The following is a 24,116-nucleotide window of genomic DNA, read 5'->3' as shown; positions in this document are numbered from 1 at the left end:
CGAATTTCACCAACTTTTCAACTGTACATATATAAATGATAGTACGGTATTTTATCTAGACAGCCGACTTTATACGAACCCTAACCTCTTCAAACAAAAGTTATATATTAATGCAAACCAAAGACAGAGCCGAACTTCGTAAATTGGGTATTTTCATTGGTAAAATAATGAGATTTTTTTTACTTTTTTCTTAAAAATCTACCTAACTGTACTTCGCATATAATCTATCTTTTTTATGTACTGTATTTATCACTCAAATTGTCTTTGTTTTTAAGACCAAGAGTTTGTCAAATAAAGCTAAGTAAATGTAAAGCAACATCAAACCGACTTATTCAAAATGGCGGCCCCAATGGAAGCCATGCTTCTTACTGGTGACACTATCACCAGCCAATTCGGAATAACTCGCAGTAAACTGTCGCATTTGTCCTTACTGCGACTAACCGATTTTTACAAACGGATTTTAAACAAATGCACCTTATTATTACGAGCTCTCTATTAAACAAATCGTCTAAGAAATTGTAGTTTCTTATATCGAGGCTATGAGCCATCGACCAGAAAAAAATGATTTCCAATGACATCGAAACATCACCTCTGATTGATAGATTTGTCTGTCATTGTTTTGGACTGTATTTATATTTCTTAATTTCTGTTGTCAATCAGTATTCCCGGAGATGACTATTAGAATATAGTCGAAACGTCGAAAAAACTATACTGGCTTTAGAAAACATTTTCGGGCTTTGTTTTTCGTTATCATTGTGGGATTCTCTCAATGGCATCACCGAAATTGTGGTGCGATGCAACTATATCAGAAATTGTGGTGAATCAGCGATTCATTCGCAACAAAAGCTTCATCACCGTGATGGCTGCCGTCCTTTGTGATGCGGCCTACTTCAACTAAACTAATTGTTTTTAATGACAACACTCCGCCACCGACTCTGGCAGTCGATTACGACGACTAAACTAGCGCGTATGATTTATGGCCCGACACCTCTCGGGGACTGGGGTAATGTTTCACCTATGTACGCACAGTCTGGTTTTAATGATCAAGCGTAATCGTGAATTTTACATGACCGAATCGGGGACAATATAGAAACCGCCGACGTGCCGAACGTATTACATCAATTAACGAGGCAAAACCTGCGCATCACGCTGTGTTCTACGCGTACCATGGTGACGGGGCTTTACGCGCATAGCTTGAGCGAAAATTACCACGCCGTGCGAGAACAAAAAAAAAACGAATTGAAAAACCCATTGTTTCATCTGATGAATAAACTTTATCAAAAAACCGTATCGCTATGAAATTAGTTTCGTGGAAAATGTAATATTATAGTTGAACAATTTAGACTTTTTTCACTGGATAATATAGCTTAACTTACCGCAGCTTTCATCTCTGTTCACCAACTGGGGTTTCCTCTGATGACATCATTTTGGGATTCAGATCGGCTGAATTTGTCGGTGTCTCCCCCAATTGGTTCGGTTCAGCGGGTTATTCCAAACTAGATGAAAGCTCCAATGAGTTAAGGTTTATCATCCAGTGAGTTAAGCTTTATCATCCAGTGAACATAGGTTTAAAAATGGTTCAACTATATTAACAGACCTGGATAGATGACTTATATACAGAATTCTATTGTAGCTAGTGTATAGGTGAAATTTGTAATGATACAGGACCGGAAAGAGAGGAAATAATAACCTTCTAACAATTAATTCGTACAAAGTTGAAAAAGACTCCGAACTTCTGTTTTTTTTTTCGAGTCTATAGAAAAGATTTTTCGAGTAAAAATGTAATTTCAACGAACTATCGATTTAAAACGCACCGAACTCAAACCCCCTGTTTCGCTCCCGGCAGGTGTGGTGGGTCTGTAAGGGACACTCAATCAAAAAAATCAAATGAAATTTACCAACCGAATGAATAACAGGGACAATCCCTATTTTAAGATAAAACTGCGACGAACTCCGTTTTTACGACCCGTCGTCCTTGAAAAATTTGGGAATGGCGTTGTTCTACGAACAATCTTACTAAACACGCATCAACTTGCTCATAGTCGCTTTGGGCACTTACTGTTTTCATCAAGCCTATCAAAGATGATATCGAAAACGGAATAAAAGTAACTAGGACTAACAGGGACCGGCAAAATTGGACCCAGGCAAGTGATGTCCGAGTTAAGGATAGGAAAATACGTCAGGAAGTTGGAAAGACGATTTCGTATTTTTCCGAATTAGTCAAAAGTCTGAGTTGGCAACATCCGAGTAAGTTACGAGGTTTAAAGTAGAGTCCATGAAATGACTAGTCTCGGGTCGCAGTTAATTGTATCACCGTCCATCCCGTCTATGTGCTTTAATAATTGTCTTTCTAATCAAGGACGTGGTGTCTCCAACTCGGCAGACGATGGACGTATCAATTTCAATTAGGTATGTTTGCGGTGTAGCGGCCGACTGGACATCCGATAAAATATACACAAAGCAACAATTAATAGATATACATGACGTTCTGTTTGGTGATTAATTTATGGGTTTCACGGCATTCCTGCGAGAGATAACTATCAGTGTGGAATAATGAGATCACAAACATTATTAGGTCGACCGTTACACGATCATCAACAATATATACGTTATTACATCTCGTCTGTATTGCGGCTCGTTGACGCAGCCGATATGCCGATCGACAGACCGGGACAAAGTGGGACCAATTTTTGATTAAAAAAAGTGTGTTTCAACTTTGACCGTCTTTTAATGTTAAGGCACACGCAGTCCTGAATGTGGAGCGGATCTACGTAATTTGGGAGGCTAAAAAATAAACCGGAATATATGCAATGTCCGAAACGATGAGCGTCAAATTGGCAGGTTTTATTGATCTATGTTTACGAAAAGGGCAACCTCAATGGGAAGGCCGGGATACGGACCCCTGAGACCACTACCCTAAATCCGCTTCTGGAATGAGCATCAAAAATCATTTTCAAGACTGGTATCATGTTGCTGGTCCGTGGTTAAGCGGTTACTTGGATCGGCTACAAAACCCACATATTGTAAGCTTAGACTACTCAGGTCTTTGGTTTTGCCAGAAAACCCAACACGAGCAGCTTAACCGGTCTCAGATTGTTAGATGTTTTAGAAGAAAAATCAGCTTACATAGCTCTGAATCTATCATAAAGATTAGTTAGAGCCGACATCTCTTATAACTGAGTTCTGACTCAAGCTCTCCAGTAGTAAGATTAGCTAAATAACTTAAATCGCTTTACCAAGTCTTAAAAACTAAAATTGTCTTAGGCTTAAATCCTGTTGTCTCTAATCGACAGAACAATCAATCAGCTCAGTAAACGGGCCTTTTAATTGAATACATTTATTTTGCGCTGTAATTTCAACTATATAATTACAGAATTAATTAACATATATGGTAAACAATACTTTATATTTTGAGCAACTCCTGGGTTGCATCAATGCCAAAAAATTCCATTCGCGCCGTTTTCAGGACAAAAAAGCTTGCTCATACTTTCATTCGATTGTGTAGAATCATAAGGGGACGAATTACTGTAGTAACGAACATATGGATAAGGATATGAGTTCCAGTGGAATCATGTAAGCATAATGCCCCCGGTTTGTTTATTATATTGCTTTGTATTTAATCAGTGCGTTACTCTTGACTCTGTCATTTATTAAGTGTTCATAAAATAATACGTGACAACGAATTAATATCGGGTCGCGCGACATCAGTGAGTTATATTTCTGATTAATTGCCCGAACATCCTGACACACGAATGCCGGTATAAGCTAACCTAATGATGAATGCTGTATGGTGGTATGACCGGCGCCGATTAACCAAACACTTAAGATACTCAATACGTTGAAAACATACTTCCAAAGAGTTCGAAAAGGTTTTTACTGAGCTAGTAGAGTTTATTTCAACGTTTCGCTATATCCTAATAGCCATCATCAGGAATAGGATTTTACCGTATTGGCGTTTCAATACGGACAGTGTTTCATCATGATTATTCAGGACGTTTCATCGATGCATAGTCTGGATGATCGCATTTCGAAAGTGTTTGTAGTCCATAATTTCAAAAAAAATTCCCTGAGGTCGGTTAGGTGCTGAATACACATGGGGCCTGGGCGATCACACTGAAAGATTGCCGATAAAGCGTCTAATTGCCAGTGTTTTCAGACATTTTGTTATATTAAATCGGCATAAAACCTGCGTTACTCGGGAGCGTCAGAATCACATTGACGCGTGGAATCTATCAAAATATGATTGTTCTGAAATATGTTTTGAGATATCTACCATGAACCTAACACTGATTGACGTGTTCAGACCCAGGGGTCAGTTGCATAGTCTTGACTTAAGTCCAAAATTGGTCTTAAATCTTATGACTGGTTGTAAGTTGTTGAATTGGCTATAGAACTAAATTGGTCTTAGACTGGTATTTAGTCTAAACCGTAACTATGCAACCGGCCCTTAGTCGCGAATTAACTCCAAAAATGGTCTCAAATCTTAAGACTAGTCTTAAGTCGTTAGATTGGCTATAGAACCAAGTTGGTTTTAGACTGGTCTTAAGTCCAAGATTATGCAACAAGCCCCTGGGGCCGGTTCCATGGCTTGGACTTTAGACCAGTCTAAGACAATCCTCTTAGTTCAATGGACAATCTAACAACTTAAGACCAGTCTTAAGATTTAAGACCAATTTTGGACGTAGTCTCGACTATGGACTCGACTATGGAACCGACACCACACGCATCACCTACGTATGTGGATTGTCGGGTGTATGGACGATTTCAACTGTCAGCATTACCTCATGCACCGCTTCAACCGAGAATTAAAATGAACAAGAAACCATAAAAAGCGAACTCCTTTTTTACGACGAACCGTCGCCGACTGTTCAGATAAACTCTTGAAAGAAATGAAAATTCGTCGGTGCTTCGGACGCGCTTTCTTCGTCGTTTAATAAGACAATGTTATGCGCATAAACGGAAGGAAGTCCCGTGGCAATATCCGCCATCTTGCCCTTTGAGATGTAATAATTTATAGCGCAAACGTTACCTCAAATACGAGACACTCAACAGCGCACAATATAATAACGCAATATACCGGGCGCAGTTCCCGGGGACGTGATACATTTAATTGCCATGTTTCTTTTCGAGGCGAAGATTGAAGTGTGAATCCTTGACATCAAAAACTCGACAAACTTTTACTCTACAGTCCTCAGCTGAATTCCGACGAATTACGATGTCTACCACGAGACAAATAAAGTGTAAATCTATTATATTTTCGGAAGTTGGAATAGGTAGCGACAGTTACACGTCGGTACGTGTTCACGAGCGCTTTAATTTAAAAAATAAAATTTATATAAAGACCTAGAATTAATCTATGTCATGTATATAATCGAAAGTTGGAAAAGGTTGCGTCGTTCAAAAGTTTGAACGATCAGCGCCCTCATCGGTGGCAATGAACAATGGATTCTCTGTGAGATATTTTCTATCAAATATTTTCTCTTCGCGACCATTGAGGATAGCATTTTTCAAAATTTGGGAAAGTTTTGATACGCATCTGGGAAAAGTTAGGATGAAGTTAGGATGACGTCATTATCGTTAACCCAGTACCAGGGGATGTAGCTCAGTGGTAGAGCGCTCGCTTCGCATGCGAGAAGCCCCGGGTTCAAACTCCGGCATCTCCAATTTTGGAAGTTTTTGCCGATCAATATTTTCATACTGCGCATGTACTTCTATCAATACTTTCAACCAAGGACGCCTATACATGCGCAGGTTTTGCCACACGGCAAACTTGATTGCCTGTTGTACAATCACTGAGGCAAATTTCACGATGAATGGACAAATCCGGGCTAAGATAAAACGGGATTTCATGTAGCACGCGCGCTCGATCTAGTGTGGCTGGGTTTCGTACCGTGGCGAGTCTCGGCGCCATCAAGTTCGAATCCCGCTGGGGGAGGATGCCAAGCGCGAGGTTAGTAGTAGCGAAGCAGAAAGTCGTATGGCCGATGTCAATCGCGAACATACGATACGCGAGACGTCGGCGAAGAACATCTCGATAAACGACCGAACGAGAAACAGATTATTCTCGGTGGCGTGGTCGGTATGTAGAAGAGTACTGCAGACTCGTCGTGTGGTAATTACTTAATGAAGCAGCAACTCCTCAGGGACTATCAGTCAAATTAGCGTGACCGTCAATAATTCTCCAAACACAATTCACTACGCTTTCACACCACGCCATCTAAATCATAGACATCTTAATCGGTATTTGCGGCGCGCGAATACATGACATTCGAGTATCTTATTCCGATGTCGTTCGCGTGACGAAGTACAATCCCGGTTACAGACACTGGCGCGAAAACAACGAAGCCTCGCTACATCGCCTGGAGACCAATCACGGCGCGCTACTCGAACCGAGCCGATCAACTTTTTTCCGCCAGGGAACGCGTTTACCATCGCCGCGCTACTACTGAACCGTGGACGGAAAAAATCGAGCTTTAGAATAGCGACAGACTAGACGGCTTCGTGGACGTGGCGATAACCACAAACTAGCTACTTGTATTCACTATTGTTTTAGATTATGATCACCTCTTAGTTTGCCTTAATATGTTTTGTTTGTAACTGTTCTTATAATGTAGGGATGACAATTAACAATTTATTCATCACATCTTGCTCGTCAGTCATTTCATCAATTGAATTTAATTGTAACTTTGAAATGTATATACACTATACAAATATCTTCAATAAAATGTATAATAATAACCCTAGTTTGCTTCACTCTTTGATTACATTTGACCGTCTCTAGTTCTTGAGAGGCGGATCCAAGGGAGAAGGGTGCAGCGGGTACACATCCCTCCTAAAGATGTTAAGTCGCCTTGAAATGGGAAAATGAAAGTCCACGGGAAAATGAAAATTATCAAACTGATACGTAAAAAAAGTTTAGATTCATAAGCTTGTTGTGTGTTTCCAAAAATGCTTTCCGATGTCCTTTCTAAATTTTATGACATGGCCTATTAAGGAGGTACCCCTCTCCCTGTATCAGACCCTAGATCTACCGCCACTTAATAGTAAGCTTGAAGGAAACTTTGCGGACGTCATCTTTCTCGCTATATTATTATGGGATTCTCTATATATCGTCACAACACGGATATGGCGGACAGTTCATCAATCGTGTTACCCTAGCTGTACATATCTTCGTGCTATCAGCGCTCGGTCAGTTGAGTCATTTAAAGGCCTTTGCGCCGATCTCTTAACGATAGAAATGACACTATATAAACGGTCGCTCGAAAGCCGACGAGAAATTGATGGAATGCCGGATGACGTCATCGCGCTTGATAAACCTCGGCGTTGTATGTATTCGCGTCGTGAAATGCCGGGAGTAATTGCGTTATCGAAACCTATCAGATCGTTAACATTTTATTACATTATCCGGATTCATCGAAATTATGACGATCAATCCGGGGGCGTATTAAATGCAAAGATAAAATTTTCTCTTTTTATAACAAAGTAGGGATTGACCGATGTTTTTAGTTGATTAGTAGATTCGGTTTGATTTGTTACTACTATCATTACCATATCTATTGCTGTTTAAAAAGTAAAAGCACGCACATGCTCCAAAGCACTTACAGGGTATTCAAACATGGTAACTACAGTGACTTAAAACAGGGCCACGAAAATACCTGGATAAAAAGATTTTTAAAACACTTTTTGAAAGAGTTAAAACTGTCAATAGATCTTAGTATGGATGATAAGGCATTTCAGATAAAGGTCCTGAAAAAAATTCCAAACAACGTTCACCATATTGCGAATTTGCACGGGGCACTTTTAAAAGATGTACTGATTTGGTGTTCCTTACAGACCTGCCACGCATGAGGTCCTGACAGTGATATTCGCAGCTCGTGGTGCGGTCAGATTATTCAGATGTAAGAAAGCCCTCAATAACTTCGGCAAAAGACGAAAAGTTCAGAAAACAAAGATGTGCGAATGCAAAGTTGCCCATCGACATTTTTTGCGGCAGAAATATAAGGCGATTCCCGGTTGTCCAGCTGGTGGCGCCACCCTTGAGCTCATATGCAACCAGCCAATCAGAACCACGGAGGTACGTTCTTTCAGTTCCGGAGCTCTGGCGTAAAGCTAACATTTTATGTTTCTCCATTCAATATCGACTTTTCTGTTGCAAAAATTAGTAGCCTATATATTTAGAGCAATGATGTACTAATAGCAATTATCAGACAGACTACAAAAATCCGAAAACGCCGAAACCTCCCTTCAAACCAATACTCATTTATTACAAGAACTTTTCCTCTTTTGCTGAACTCATTGTGGGATTTCTAACGTTTTCGACGAATAGAGAAATTGTGAATCTTCTCGACCCGATTTACATAAATGAAAACGATCCATGGACTCATACTTATTGTCAATCCTAACCGGCACGCTACAACGTAAGCCGCGATCACACGAGCATTTTTGGCCCGGGCCAAAAACGTCGGACCAAGCCCGAGCCAAATTCTAGAACCAGACAAACGATTGCGTTTGAATTGCAACTGGCACCAGAAATGACGTAACTTTCTTTGTTTGAGCATTGTTTAGTATCGAGTGAATGGTTTGGTGTGAACGCGCTCTCTAATTAGGCACGGGCCAAATTTGGCCCGAGCCTGATCCGTGCCAATTTGGCCCGGGCCAAATCGACAGCGTGTGATCGCGGCTGTAAGGTCCGACCGATGTTACTATTTACTAGACTCATTTGACATGCGCATATTTACATAGATATAAGCCTACTCGCGCATCGTTACATCATATTCGTATTTTTTCGCAACATGTCTCAGAGTGATCTCGAATCTCATATTTGAACACTCGATTGGTGTCATCGTCGTCAGTGTATGTGAATCGGCGCGCCGGAGTCTGAGAGAATCCATCCACATTGAATGTATCTCAGGCACTGATGGTGTGGGGAGACGACGACATCGTCGATATACAGAATAAATGACTATATATGCATATACATGAATATACTCGTATCGGGATTTAAAGGGATTTAAATCGATAATCTAGAACAAGAGGAGTCGAGTAGTTGTAAATACTGGGTTTCGTTTAGCGCCGGGTTGTATTCCAACGTAGCCGAGTTAGATTCGACTAGCCCAGTCCAGAGGATTTAACCTTTGAGTCAAATTTCGATCGGTTCCTGGAATCTTGTGAGTACACGGCTGGGCTTTCCCTAAATATTGTAAAGGTTGTAATGCTGACGACACACATAGAATCAGGAAACGGATACGCGTTAAGCCCAACGCACACGGCAAAACATTTGTTACGCCGAAACAGAAAACACGTTTTCACAAAACGTTTTTCGTAAAACGTTTTGCCCGCAAACGATAAAACGTTCAACGCACACGGGACGAAAAACGTTTTCGACTACACAAAACGTTTTTCGCAAATCAAGCAGTGCTTGTTTCGCGAAAAACGTTTTTCAGTTCGGCGTTTTGTGTTTTGCCTCCCCCGCACACGGCATAGCAAAAAAACATCGAAAACGTTTTTTTCACGAAGAAAAAACGTTGGGCTTTAGCGAGCGTTTCCCTGCGTCGTGTGCGTTTGGTGAAACAAGGAAGATGTTTCTTTCTGCGCTTCTATGTTTCACCGCGTCTTGGAAAAGCACTGAAGTTTTGCAAAACAATGTTCGCGAAACAGCATGTTTGATTCCGTGTTGCTATGTTTCACTGCGTCGTGCGTGGCGTTTATGAGAGAAACGAGAAACATGTTATCGGGAACATGTTTTGTTCCCGCGTGCGTTGGGCTGTAGGGAATTTAAAGTAAGACTGCCGTTGACGGAGAGTTGAGATGGAAAAGTTCTCCAAGAACCCAATCATCCGTTCTAGTCATTCGGGGTTATCCGTAGCATCAGTCGCATTAGTTCCAATTAAGGTTACGTGTTCTGGTCGTGGAAGAAACGTAGATTCCAGGAACCAACCCCGGTATTAGATTTGAAGAAACATCCGAAAAGTTGCAATTTTCGAACATGGATGAATATCAATGAATTTACAGGTTTTTAACGATATCTATCTATTAGCAAATGGGAAACCTCAACGGGAAGGCAGGGCCAGACCCTTTAGACCAACCCTATAAATCCACCTCTGGTAAAGCAGAGCAATGACTATACTCTGATCAACCCGCTCAACTGCTCCAGTTTCACGGGAGAAAATATCTCAGAGCCTTGAATTAGAAAAAAGAGTAAATTACAAGCATATTCGGATATCAAACCGTAGGGATATGTAAGTTATTTACTAAATGATTTTTTTCTCGTTTTGAATGGTTCACGCATGTCAGTATAATCTGCTGGCCGCGTTATTACAAATACAGCAGGTGTAAGACATCATAATTATGTTTGTGGATTGCGAAAAATCTACACATACGCGCGCGCGTATATTGATGCTTTTTCATCAAGTTTCATCAATCGACGAAACCACAAAAATAAACAGATTCATCCCGCACATGTACTTTTAATAGAGAGTCGATCAAAGAACGGTCTGTTTGAATGTTTACCAGATAGAAATATCTGATTTATGCCGATCGATTCGGTCGTCGTCCCTTTGCGGTACCAACATAGCTTTCCTTAAATCTCTTACTATCCATATCCCGCGTTGCTTTATCCATTCTTTTGCATTTTTCTTCAACATATTTCATCTTTTCTCTCCCCATTTGCAACTACCCTTTCTCAATGCCCCCAAACAGGACGTAAGCTCAGAATTTACTCAGAGTTAGTTCGTGGGTCGTGGGTGAGCCAGGTCGTGGGTTTAAACCCCGTACTTTACCGCAGTGTCCTCGGGCAAGACACTTATCCTCATTGCCCCTCTCCGCCCAGGAGTAAATGGTTACCTGCTGGCCTGATAGATGACTTCTGAGCGTTCAGCGGCTGCTCGGATGCTAGTTCTCCCCATGGAGATGGAGACTGATACATGAATAGACTTATAGGCTGGGGTAATAATACCAAGTTTGAAGTTCAAATTAAAACCACACTGTGGAATTTGGTCCTGAGACAAATTAAGCCCGCGCAGCACTGTCGAACTGGATTCAGAGACAAATTAAACCAACACAACTGAGAGTCAAACTGAATCCATGCAACAGTGGAACTGGATCCGGAGTCAAACTCAACCCATACAACGAGAGTCAAATCGAATCCATGCAACTGCGGAACTGGATCCGGAGTCAAATTCAACCCACACAACTGATCCATATGCAACTGTGGAACTGGATTCAGAGTGAAATTAAACCCGCACAACTGCGTGATTGGCCCCCCATTAAAATCAAACCCACAAACCAGTGGAACTGGATCCAGGGTCAGATTAAACCAACAATAAGAAATATTCAAATATCAAAAGAAATTAAGTTCCAAAAACGGCTTCTTTTCTTTAACCTTTTATCTTCACATCACAAAAATATTGCGAAATCGAATCTTTTTTTGTTGTTGTTTGTTGAAAATACTTTCGCTTAAAGCACTTTATCATCATTCAAACAAAAGACAACAGACAAATATCGGAAATCAACGATCAAAGAAACAGAGACGATTATCGATTCGTGGAATCTGTGGTTCATTTGCTTAGAAACACATCAATATCAATAAAAACCGTTCGTTTTTGTTTAGCAATATTTACACGTATATTAACTTTGATATGATATCATATAAATGTCAAATTTTGAACTGGAGCCTTAAGACAAATAATATTCCTCATCACCAAATCGATGACTTAACAATAAACGACAACACGCGAGCCCTTTGAGTAATAACTTGATTTGACCTTTTGTACGTCTAATTCGAAGACCCAGTCGCGCCGAACGTCAAAGAAAAATCATAGCTACGGGGATCTTAAAGACTAAACATATATCGGTAATATCAGGACCTCAAACGTTTTATAATGGCCTCAGATACCTGAGCTTTATAGCAGGCTTTGGAAGCTTCGGGCGATTTATATAGATAAGGGTTTTTGGCATAAGGGTTCTGGATCAAAGAAGTTGAGATGACTAGATGGTAAGTTAACCGTTTGCGAATGCAATTCGTTACGGTACAATGAAGTGAGTCAGCCCCGAAGTCGAATCTAACCCCGGGATTCAGTTCCGGAGTTCTTTGTTTAAATTTGACTAGAATTAGTTCATTCCATATGTTTTAAAACCAAGCGTCAGATTCTAACGAAGGAATTTGCACCCAGATGCCAATAAGCGAGTAAAAATTTGGTAAAACTTTTCAAATTTTAGAAGTCATTTTTTTATGAAATTGTTGGTGGGAACATGATATTCCGTCAAATCTCGACTATAGATTTGTGTCTTGCATCAGTCGATAAGTAATACTCAATGTTCAGAGTGGAAATTTCTGTTGCACATTAGGGTTAAAATAAAATGAGTGCGCCCTTATAAAAGATTCCCGTGCATTCACGTAAAACGTTGGAAGTCCGCTGATAGTTTTGAAAGTATGACTTTATGGCCTGTGTGTTTTAGTGTGGCTTATTTCACTGTAAAATCCAATTCAAAAGAAAAATCAACTTTTAAACCACAAACTATCGTCATCAAATCAAATTTTGACATTTTTTTCAATATCTTTGCTTTCAAAACATAACCAAAACCGATCGCCGATCTAACAGATCGAGAATAGTTTCTTTTCTACTTACAAGCTGCAGTTTGACCAGGGAGACTTTACATCCACAATGTTGCTGTCATTTCCGTTGTTGTACACTGTTCCGGCGATATTTTGAAAAGTCCGTGAGTAATCGAATATGTCTGAGAGCTGCAGTGATCGCGCTTCTGGCTGATCGCAATAGCGGCCGGCGTTAAACGCTGATAGATCTGAAATGAACTCTGTCTGTCGCCGAACATGCGAGATACGCGGCGGCAGCAGACTCGAGCGACAGTAGATACAACTAGCGATTACAACGCTACTCCCACGATCGCTGGCTCGTGGATGCTAAATCTGATTCTCGATCCGTGTGTCAGTTCCGAGCTAAAAAATTTGATATGTGAGTTAAACCTGCCTCAAGCCCCTGTTCCACGCGTGTATTTTGATTCTGCATCAGCGTTCCACAGTAAGCTGTCAGTTGACTCCCGATCCACTTCCACAGTTGTCAGTTCATTTGACTTTAAACCTTATAATCCCGTTGTGCGGGAAGACTCTAGACCCAGTTCAACATTTTTGTATGCTTCATTTAACTCTTGACCCAGTTCCACGTATGAGAGTTTAATTTGACTCTGGATGCAGTTCCACGGTTGTGAGTTTTAAGTGGACTCTGGATCCAGTTCCACCGTTGTGTGGGTTTAATTTGACTCCGGATCTACGTAGTTCCACAGTTGTGTGGGTTTAATTTGACTCTGAACCCGGGTCCAGTGCGGGTTTAATCTAACTCTGTGGGCTATCCAGTTCCGCAGTTGTACGTAGTTAATTCGACTCTCAGTTTCAAACTAAAACGCATGTATCCATTTTTCAAATACATCATTGAAAATCTAATCAGCTACTTAAGGGCTCTAAATGCCAATCAAACATTACCGAGAACGCATGAAAGACTTGCATGGGTGCACGACTGTCGTGTCTGAGTCGAGTCTGTAAGATCGACAGAGATGCGGTTATTCATATCCTTCACGCCCATCATACGCTGATCCGGAGATCGCTGTGTCATCTGCCGATTATCGTTTTGTAATTACCAATCGGCGTCTAGTGTTTGCGCAATCGATTGACACAATAATTCAATGTAAACACTGTTTCGCAGACGACGCGGCTAATAAGATGTTGTAGTTTTCGCTATTTTCATCCGCTAGGCAATCAATGGGAGTAGATCTACAACAACGATTGGTAAATAGACCCAAAAAAACTAACTTGAAAGTTGATCAACGCCTTTAAAAAATTAATGCCGAAATCTGAATTCAAATTGGAATCCATTTCCGACTCAAACAGAAATTGTATCAAAATCGACAAAATAAAATAGACAAAAAAAAACTAACTTGAAAGTTGATCAACGCCTTTAAAAAATTAATGTCGAAATCTGAATTCAAATTGTAATCTATTTCCGGCTCAAACAGAAATTGTATCAAAATCCCCGGAGTTAACTCGAAAATTACTTTAAACTTTATTATTATTCGACTCCTAATTGTAGAACTGGATTCTAATATTCGAGCGTTATTTCCTCGTAAGAAAGTATCAATCGTTCGCGTACTAGACCTAGATTTCTGTAGTCTTTTGATAGGGATCGACCCTGTTATCTATGTGGTTGGTAGATTTCGTTTGATTTTTGTATCCCTTACAAACCAACTACTTCTACCAGGAACGAAACAGGGGTTTGATTCTGAATTCGGAAATCATAGTTTTGATATATCGGCGGTCGAATTTACGATACAGAATTTTTTTGTATAAATCGATGTATAATTGGAAATGTCAGCGTTCCAGTTCATTCCGGTAACGATCGTCCAAACAGTCCGAACCGGCAAGCGACCGATTCTGTTAAGGGTAATCAGTTTTGAAGACATTTTATTCATTCAGCAGATCAAGCTGTTAATTGCCTACGTATTTTTACTTTAAACATAATGTACTCTGTTGTTGTTACAACTGGTCACAGTTTACATCTACAATTTTGCTCAAAAACTTATTTCTGTATTCAATCTGTGAAAACAATTACTCCACGAGGTATAAATATGTATTCATGTACGTATTTCATATCTAACACGTTAGATAGAGTGCACTTCGTCAATAAGTGTAATCTTTGGAACACCTGAAATATACGAGATGATTGCTCGTAGCAAATACGAGATTATTGCTCGTATCAAATTATGTTTAACATAAAAAAAAGTTGGAGATGCCGGGGTTCGAACCCGGGGCTTCTCGCATGCGAAGCGAGCGCTCTACCTCTGAGCTACATCCCCCGATAGTTTGTCGGCGAATCGTTTAAATTTTCGAAATGCTCTAAACGCTCTAACCTTTTCGCGTTGTAGAGATATAAACGACGAATCGGGAAAATCGATTCACCAGGGGGAAGGAAAACACACGGCGATTAAAGTTCATAAAAACTAACGACAATTTATGCTATCATATTTAACCCCCATATCGCAATAATAATTCAATATAGATCCCCGCGGTCGCGGGAGACGGCAGCGAAATCGGTGCCGGGCAATTATCGTTTTCATGTTTGATTAGTTCGCCTGTTATTCTCGGTCGGCGAAATCCTCCCGCAAAACAACGCGTTATTGCCGGCCTCGTCGAGCAGAAATTGACGACGACGAAAATTAATGCTCGCCGTGATTGACTTGAACAATATTCAGCGTTGAAACGTTACCTGAGATGTTAGCGGCGGGCGAACGATAAAAACACTCTAAAAATGATCACAACAACGACAACGACGACGACATCGAATTCTACTTTTGCGAGTGTTGAAAATGAAATATGGACATTTTCTGGTCGAAAAAAAAATTAAAACGCGCAAATTGCGTTCTCTAGGATTCTGTCTCGCTCTCTTTCTCTCTCTCTCTCTCTCTGCTTCGACGCAAAAACAAGAACATCTACATCGATTATGAGAATTAATGGGTGGAATTTTGATAAACCATTTCGATGTTCGGGTTGTTATCTCGACGAATGCAGGCACAGTCGAGTCCGTTCGAGTTCGCGCGTTTGTTGAAAATGTCGATGCGCCGAGGAAGGAAACATCGCATTTCAACGCGCTTAAAAATCGCCGAGTAAAATCGCTGATCCTACTTGAAAAATTGATGCCAAATCTAGACGAGATTGAGAAGATATCGACGTTTTTCGAAGGATGCGGTTGCGATCGGATCTCACTGTCTAAAATCTAGAGCAAGTACTCACTCCCGCGCACAGTAACAATAGCAAGGCCGAAACTTCCGATTTTGTACTTCGATTTCAAACAAAAATCCGGCCGGCGATTCGAAAAAAAAAACACAAATAAACTCGAAAACCATAAAGATTCGCCGATCACACAACCACATTATATATCTTTACTTCGATTTCAGATTTAACGATCAAACCCCCTGTTTCGCGCCCGGCAGGTGTGATGGGTCTGTAAGGGACACTCAATCAAATCAAAACAAATCAGAATCTACGAATAGAATGAATAACCAATAGGGTCAATCCCTACATTAAGATGAAAAAAGTGTCAATTAATGTTGATGGTTCATCATCGATTTACCAGTGCTTTTGACCGTTGAAAGTGGTTCAAGACACGGAATACGAATACAATCATGTGCGACGACGTGCGCCGTAAGAAGTTACAGAAAAAGTTATAGTAAATAAGCAACGTTTCGGTTATACATATTCTAATAGCCGTCATCAGGCGTACTATTGACCGCGTGACTGCTGATGATGGCAATCAGAACATAGCCGAACGCTGCTCAACAAAGTAAACGTAAGGGACTTAAATTGGACTGATTCTGGAATTTCCTATACGTATACAACGGAAATTGCGCATCTTCTCGACTCCACACGTATATATGACGTAATTAGATTAGTTACAATCAGCTTTCATCCGTCTTTCGCGAGGAATACTTACGCATTATAGATTCATGAAATTCTTTATATCGTGTAAAAGATATAGATATGTTTTGAGGTATTTAAATTCGTAGATGACAATGATACGTTATACCTCGAGATATGGTATATTTACAGAAATACGTAGATAAGAACAAGGATAAGGACTGCCGATAAACGACCCCCGAAGCAACACTTATCATATGATGATATCTGAAATGGCGCTGCCAATATCCTAAGGACATATCATACGCAGTCGCGACTGGATAATGCGAGGGTATTTCATTATGAAATTGATACAGGCAGACAGAGAGAGAGTCTCTAATAGACCGGGGCTACTGGATATATCTAAATATCCTATCAGCGAATTGTTTCGATACGTCTCTTCATCCAGACTGCGTTGATCCAATTACCGAGTAAGACGGTCTATATTCCGTGGCGCGGATTATGCTTGAGTTTATGGATGCACGGATTAGGCCACATACGTGAACGATTACATGGCTATAATATCAGTATAGGAAGTGTGTCCATCATTTCCAAATCCCTCAGTGCTTACACGAACGACCAGAGTGAACCGAAATTCAAATGTTTTCCATTTCGGTTATTCCAATTAACAAAAAAATAATAAAACCATTTTGAAGTTGCTAGCCGCTATTTTGTTATGGGACGTTTGTCCGGCGTGGTTGCATCCTCCTTCAGCAGGGATTCGAACCTGATGGCATCGCTAGACTCAGTCACGGCACTAAACCCTGCCACACTAGACCGGCTGCGCAAATACATGCGCAGGTTTGCCGCACGAAAACTTGCGGCACCAATCAGATTGCTCGTTGTATAATCGCTGGAAACCCCGGGATAAACTAAAACGACTGACATCATTTAAGCTGTGCATGTAGGCCTACCGGCGCACCTTGTGGTCTAGTAAAGTGGCAGGTTTTCGTACCGTGGCGAGTCTCGATGCCATCAGGTTCGAATCCCTGTCAAAGGAAGATGGAATGGTTGGGTCGTTCCTATCGTCTTTTCTGAATAATACGATGCATGTTTTATGTCATTTTCATAGGTCTTAAGATGGATTTTAACAACTTTGGCATGGCGACAAATTTGCAAATTTGCAATTTCACAAATTTGCAACAATTGAACATGGAAGCGATACGATATGATGACCTTCATCTGGTCCTGTCCACACTGAGAAGGTTTGTATCGTCTTCCGGAAGTGGAGATCGCTGCTGGTATGTGATTGACATGTCCGGACTATAGTGTAATGTAATTGTGCCGGAAGTTTATTTTGCGATATATACGAAGCGCAATAGCGTACAATAGCCTATCTTCCTCCTGGCCCGCTACTCGGGACCACATTGGAAATTCCGAGGATAATTTTTCCAAAATAAGGAAGAACCATTGACCAATATACCGTTACACAAAAACGAGAATCCGGATGTTTTCTTCGTGGTACAACTAGCTCTTTGCCGCGCGGCTAGAGAACCATCGACCGAGAAATTCGGGATTCGAACCCATCGCCCTTGGACCGACCGAAGTCGTGCATATATGCGAAACCATCCGATCGACTGGTATATTATGTTTGCGTCGAGGTTTTTGCTAGAAGAAGGTGTTTGCTCAAAACACATATTTCAAGGAAGTACACACGGTACACGAGACTAAACGCTGCCTGGGAGTAAATATTAATAAATGCTTCATAGCGGCCGCGAGTATATTAGTACAAGTGAGGCTCGTATAGATCACTGAATTTATGAGCTACTCTCTCGGGCGTGATCGCTTAAATGCGCGCTTTCGTTGATATTCCTTTCCGACGAGAAATGAAAGAAATATCTACCGCGTTCTGATAAGAATTGCTGGTCGAATGAAGAACCGGTACTCCGCCAGATTGCGCAAATAGTTTGTCGAAAGTAGATTTCTGGCTGATGTATCGACATTTTGAAATAATGTCCTTTATTGAACATATAACCCATCAATCAACTTAAGATCTTGTGGTATTTTGAAGAAAAATCCTATCTAAAATGTGCATTTTGTTCGAATAATCTGTCACACTAAGTATTTTTCTAATTTCATGTGGATTTTTATCTCAACGTATTAACTACGTATGTTAGCTCTACTTGGTTATTGATTGAATCCAAAACCCTTGACTCCGTGAATCCACAGAATCATAAACAGATCATTAGAGAGATCAGAGCGATTTATTTATCCTGAGCGTATAGTCTAATGCTCGTGTTCAAGTCAACCAAGGATTCTGTCGTGAGAATTCATCGATTCTTGGCCTACCTGGTCCCTTTGACCTCAGACTTTCGTGGTGAAATCTCGGAAATCATGATACAAACGGAATCGTTAGCCTAGTTAATATGTCATTTCCTTGATAGATGGCGCAAGCCACAATCGGGCTCCTAATGATTACAGTATTCAACAAAACGTAACTGGAAAAATCATCAATATTGTTGAAATCAATACATATGTTATTGTTTGCAAATAAATCTCTATGGAATGAACCATAAATTCCAACTGCGCCTGACACAAGCTCCAGCGTTAACACATGTGAGTGGCATTAGTGAACCTCCAGCACAGCCAGCGCGTATAGCAGCAGTGTATTAATACGCGCGTACATCGTGTGTGAGAAAACCAAAAAGACGAACATTTATACGCTTTTGACAAATCATTTTCATGAATAAACTATACTATTTGAAGGTACACCAACGTTTTTTCTAGCTATCCACGGACCCGTCACCTCCATGTCAGCATCAAGCATTCCCACTCAGTCGCCAGCCGTTCATGCCCATGTCACAGCTGCAGCTGTGACATGGGCTGTTACAGGGGTGGATCCAAGCTATATTCCACAATATTCCAGAATACAGTCAGAAAAATGTGAATAACATACTTTCTAGAAGAACCTAATCTGACAGGTCCAGAATGCCTTTAGAAGGAAAATGAGTAATTTTTTTTGGATATCGAATCCCTTTAATCAGCTTCGTCACCGGCAGATAATTTGAGCAGTAATTTTCAGGAATACACTCAAATTTACCAGCATGGATCCGCCCCTGTGCTGTTACATGTATCGGCACTCTATCAGCAGGCCGGGTCCACACATATGCCGGATTTAGGGTCCGCCATACATTTCAAAGAATTCTAACCTGCTCTCAGAGCGCTATCCTTACTACATTGATAAGAGCGCTTATTTGCCGATTGAAATCTGAGAGAGGATACATTTTATGTTGGAAAAAAGTGGATAAATAATAATCCCGAGGAATACAACAGGGTTTTCTGCCCTGTCTCTCCGTACGCGATTTCAATGCCCTCTAAAAAGAATCAACGTCTGTGATTTCAACGATCATCTTGATCACTAAACGAATTATGAATGACGCGAAGCCGAAAGTGAAAGGGAGTAGGCCCAACGTATATTCTCATGTGACCCGAAGAAGTAACCGACATTTCGCGGGAGAGCGGCGGATTTCCCAATTATGTACTTCGATTCAAACAAATAATTCTGTAAGCTCGACCGCCGATCACACAACTTTATCTGAACTTCGATTTCAAAATCAAACCCTCCCGGCCACTTATGGTGGGTTTGTATAAGAGTCACCAACTCAAAAACTGAAACCCATCAAATAAATAACAGGGTCAATCCCCATTTTAAGATCAATTATCCGCTCAATGACTCAAACCGAGTAATCCGCGAGACCAACAAATGAAAAAGAAGTTAACTACTCGATTGAAATTACGAGATAATCCTCACAAAGATTTAATCTCTTTTTAATAAGTTCGGTCTTATTTCTTATCAATCGACGTCTTTTTTGCCAGCTTCTTGTTTCCTAGTTCTTTCTATATTTCTAGTAGTTGGTCTTCCTCGGGAGTATCCCGGTGTTCGACAAGTAGTTCGAGCTATATGTCTCTTTTAATACTATCCCAGAAGTGTCGAAATATTCTCGAACAAGAACAAGAAACAAGAATCTCGATTCATCATCAAGCTGAAGGAATTACTATTTTCGGCGAAGGACTTCATATCTATAAAAGCGAAAAAGGACATTAAGTTCAACACGGCAAAACAGGCCCGTTTATGAATGTACGAACCACTCAAGATCTGAAGAACAGATTTCAGGATCGTGGACAGGCTTGGGTGATTTCGTTTGAAAGACTTGAACTATTTATAACTTGCGCTTTGTTTTTCGGGTTTGTGTTCCAAGAAGTGGTGATCAGAGAAACCTTGAAGCGTATGTACAATGTGACATCTGCATGTATATATGAAATAAAACAAGGGTCGGCAGCGTCAAAATTAATGATTTCATTCGCATATATGAAAGGATTGAAAAAAATAAAAAATCTTTTGATCGAAAATAGGCCTACAAGTGCAAGCTCCTCTTCATTTAGTGTGCTGGCTTATTAGATAAGCCAACTTGTTGGGACTCAGTAATCTTACTGGTACCCCTTGTTTTTAACTAGCGTGTTAACACATTCATATATAAATTGTTTTGAAGGTACATATATACATTTTTGTACATAATAGATGTTTAATGAAAGAATATTTCAAAAATGTTTTGTTTATTTTCTATATTTTCATATACGCATTTATACACACGTAAAAACGTAGTGTTTGTACTCGCACAATCAATCAATACAATATTGCACTGAGCACAATATGTATGAATATACACAGTGTATAATTGGCGTCCTAGTTTGAATCTATTTATCGGATTGCTTTTACTTGCGCGCAAAACAACATAATATGAGCGGTGGTGTCAAGCTTCGTTGGCTTCATACGGCGCGTGTCCGGGCCGAACAAGTTCTCTCGGTATACGGTAAAAATGTCCCGGGAAAAAATGTCCCGGAAAATATGTCCCCGGATAAAATGTTCCAGGTAAAATATGTCCCGGGAAAAAATGTCCCAGTCTATGATTACTAACTTGGTAATGAAGTTAATTTCACATCATAATAACACCAGAGATACAACTTGGTAATAGATTTTAATTACCATTTTACATTTGATAGCAAAAATGGCTCTACTTGATTTAATTATTTGTATTATAAATTCAAAATCTTCTTAAATTTGACGTTTCATGTAGTGAGTTCACATGTTCTCAACACGTGAAATTAATTAATCTCGAAATTCTAGGCCTATAATTCTCATTGTCACTCAATGAATTATTTTTTTGGGAAAATTTGCTAAATTAGTAATGATAGACTAGGACATTTTTTTCTACATTAAGGAACATTTTTTGCGGGGACATTTTTTTAAGGGACATTTACCTACATTCAGTTCTCTCGATATCACATTTGAATATCATTCACTGCGCAGTACCGACTATGAGGCCCGCATGCGGGCGTGTATTTATGAAATGCTGTCTCACACCGCGTCAGCTCTGTTGCGACGCCTGGCTTTCCCGCCCGATAACCGAAATAACATTAAAATGTTTCATTGGGGAATATGACTACCGAAATGGTTCGATGCGCACCCATGAAAATGGTCCCTTCTGAAAGAGAAACCAGTCTAGCCCAACTGCCCCCCTCCCCCGCCACGCCGGCGCGGACTGCAGATCTTAGTAAATATGTGGCCCAGGACTATTCTCTTAATGTTGTATAAAATGTCTTTGGTCGGTAAATCGCCCGTTGCAATAAACAGCCACCAAACCCTACTCCGTCCCTGCACTCACGTACCCACCCAGCGTTTGCAAGTCCGACAAAAATTACTAAATCATTGAATACCCGTATGTCTGAAGAGAATGAGTAATTAAATAGCGTGGGCGGGAGGCTGCAGAGCGCCCCATAACACGTCTAACGTATACAACTGACGTAATCTATGAAATATGAATATCATATACAGGTAAAAAGAGTTAACACCATTCATAGATAGAGAAAAAATTTTGGTTCAATAGCCCCATGCAAGTGTGATAAAGGACAGGTCTTTATAAGAAACCTGTGGCATTTGGACGAGCAACGAGAATGTACAATATAGGCCTACGTCGATTTTAAAGACAACCGGTTCTTATGAATGCACTTGAATGTGGCCAGATCTATAAAGTAAATCTTCTAGAATGCAATCAGTCGACCCTAGATCACTTGCCACCAACGATGACCAAAGCTTGCAATGATCCTTCACAAAGGAACACAAAATGAATTCAGACCGTGGAAAACCTTAAATCCAAATTTTTGAGAAGTCCATAAGCAAAGTATAGGGTCGACGATGCACTGGAAAAACTGATTTTAGCTTTTGGATTTGGATGAGCTTCAAATCGCCCCACACAAATACAGTCGATCCCGAATTCGTCACTCTCTTTTACACACTGGACTTCGGATTTCAACACTTTAATGGTCTTTCTATAGGACTGATTCTATCATTTGTCCTACTCTAAAAGAACGGTCTCTCAATGGACACTTATCATTTTAAAGGTCCTCCTCCTTTGAACTGTTATCATCTTATCATCATTAGATATCTTTTTTGCTGTTATTCTTTTTACTACGTATACTCATAAAATTGTGACTAAACATGCTAGTTTCTGATGTTACATCTGAATATAATGGATGGAATTTGAAATGTAAGTACAGGCCAGCGAGGACGATACAAAGAAAGCTGATGCTTGTTATAACTCTCAAGAGTTACATTAAAAAAAAAACAAAGACAACTAATAGATTATATCATGACAAAACGTGAAAATATCACGAACACATTATGTATCTATAAAGTGATGATTGAAAAGTATCAATAGAGACTAATGTACTGGACCCAGTTCCACAGTTGCGAGTTAGTGTCAACTGTGAGATAGAGTTAGTTCATTTTCAATGAGTTAACTTAAGAGTTAAATCTTAACTCGGAACTGCGGACCTGGACCCTGAAGAATATTATCCAGCAAAAGGAAATACATGCATTCATAGTCCTTCTACAAAACTGGATTGTTTTATCTAAATACATCAAATTTATTTAATACATCAAACTCGGCTGTTTTAGGAAGGCATGAAGGGGCATATCTCGTAGTAAGAATTAATGTCAATTAGCGTTGATAACTGGTTCAGTTGTGTGTCGTTTTTGTGTTTGATGTCCGTTAACCTTGATAATCTTTCAAGTTTATGTCTCAGATCAATAGGTAAAATTCTGGATTGGAAATTTGGAAACGAGTAAAAATCCTTCATGGATCTATAGTCGAGTGTCTAATATTCACGTGTTTGTGGACCAGGGCAACTCTAGGCTAAGTTCGACCCTGGGTTGTTAGGATGTTTATTTCTGCGGCTTGGTGAGCGAATCAGCTTCCGAGTTTTGTTGTCGGTCTTCCCCGAATGTCGTGGAGTTGGTCACGAGAGTAATTCATGGATACCAGCTTCTGCCGAGTAAAAAAATAAGAAACATCTTGAAATTAATCGGAGAGCTGTAAGGCTTAGTCCATCAGTGCAATGTTTTAAGTCAAATTTAAAAACGTACCTTTTTAAAAGGACTTATATGTTTTAAGCTATTTTACCGTGTCTTTGCTCCTGCTGTTTTATCATATGCTTTTGAAGTTCTTGATTTTATGTAAATGAATTAACCCTTTGTACAGCGCATAGATTATTATTAAGAATATATAAGAAATAAATCATTATTATTATTATTATTATTATTATTATTATATTAAAGCACCGGAAGTATTTCAGGAGAGCGCTCTACTGGACTAGCCTC

The 24,116-nt window shown here is 40.1% G+C and overlaps 1 protein-coding gene and 2 non-coding genes across 3 annotated transcripts in view; 1 reads left to right on the top strand and 2 right to left on the bottom strand.

Moving 5' to 3' along the window:
• Nucleotides 1-12,863, bottom strand: part of LOC141902204 (uncharacterized) — a 33,712-nt gene extending 20,849 nt beyond the window's left edge. Inside the window, exon 1 of the mRNA XM_074789845.1 lies at nt 12,627-12,863. The gene's annotated coding sequence lies outside the window, so the exon portion shown is untranslated. The remainder of the gene's footprint in view (nt 1-12,626) is intronic.
• Trnaa-cgc (transfer RNA alanine (anticodon CGC)) lies at nt 5,592-5,663 on the top strand. The gene has a single exon. It is a non-coding gene; the product is annotated as a tRNA-Ala (tRNA).
• A 1,927-nt stretch (nt 12,864-14,790) lies between the features above and the next one.
• Nucleotides 14,791-14,862, bottom strand: Trnaa-cgc (transfer RNA alanine (anticodon CGC)). The gene has a single exon. It is a non-coding gene; the product is annotated as a tRNA-Ala (tRNA).
• Between the last annotated feature and the right edge of the window lie 9,254 nt (nt 14,863-24,116).

The sequence above is a fragment of the Tubulanus polymorphus genome, chromosome 3, assembly GCF_964204645.1.
Source record: "Tubulanus polymorphus chromosome 3, tnTubPoly1.2, whole genome shotgun sequence".
NCBI classification, from domain to species: domain Eukaryota; kingdom Metazoa; phylum Nemertea; class Palaeonemertea; order Tubulaniformes; family Tubulanidae; genus Tubulanus; species Tubulanus polymorphus.
The sequence above is the reverse complement of the archived record's forward strand: the minus strand, read 5'-3'. Positions and strand labels throughout refer to the sequence as shown.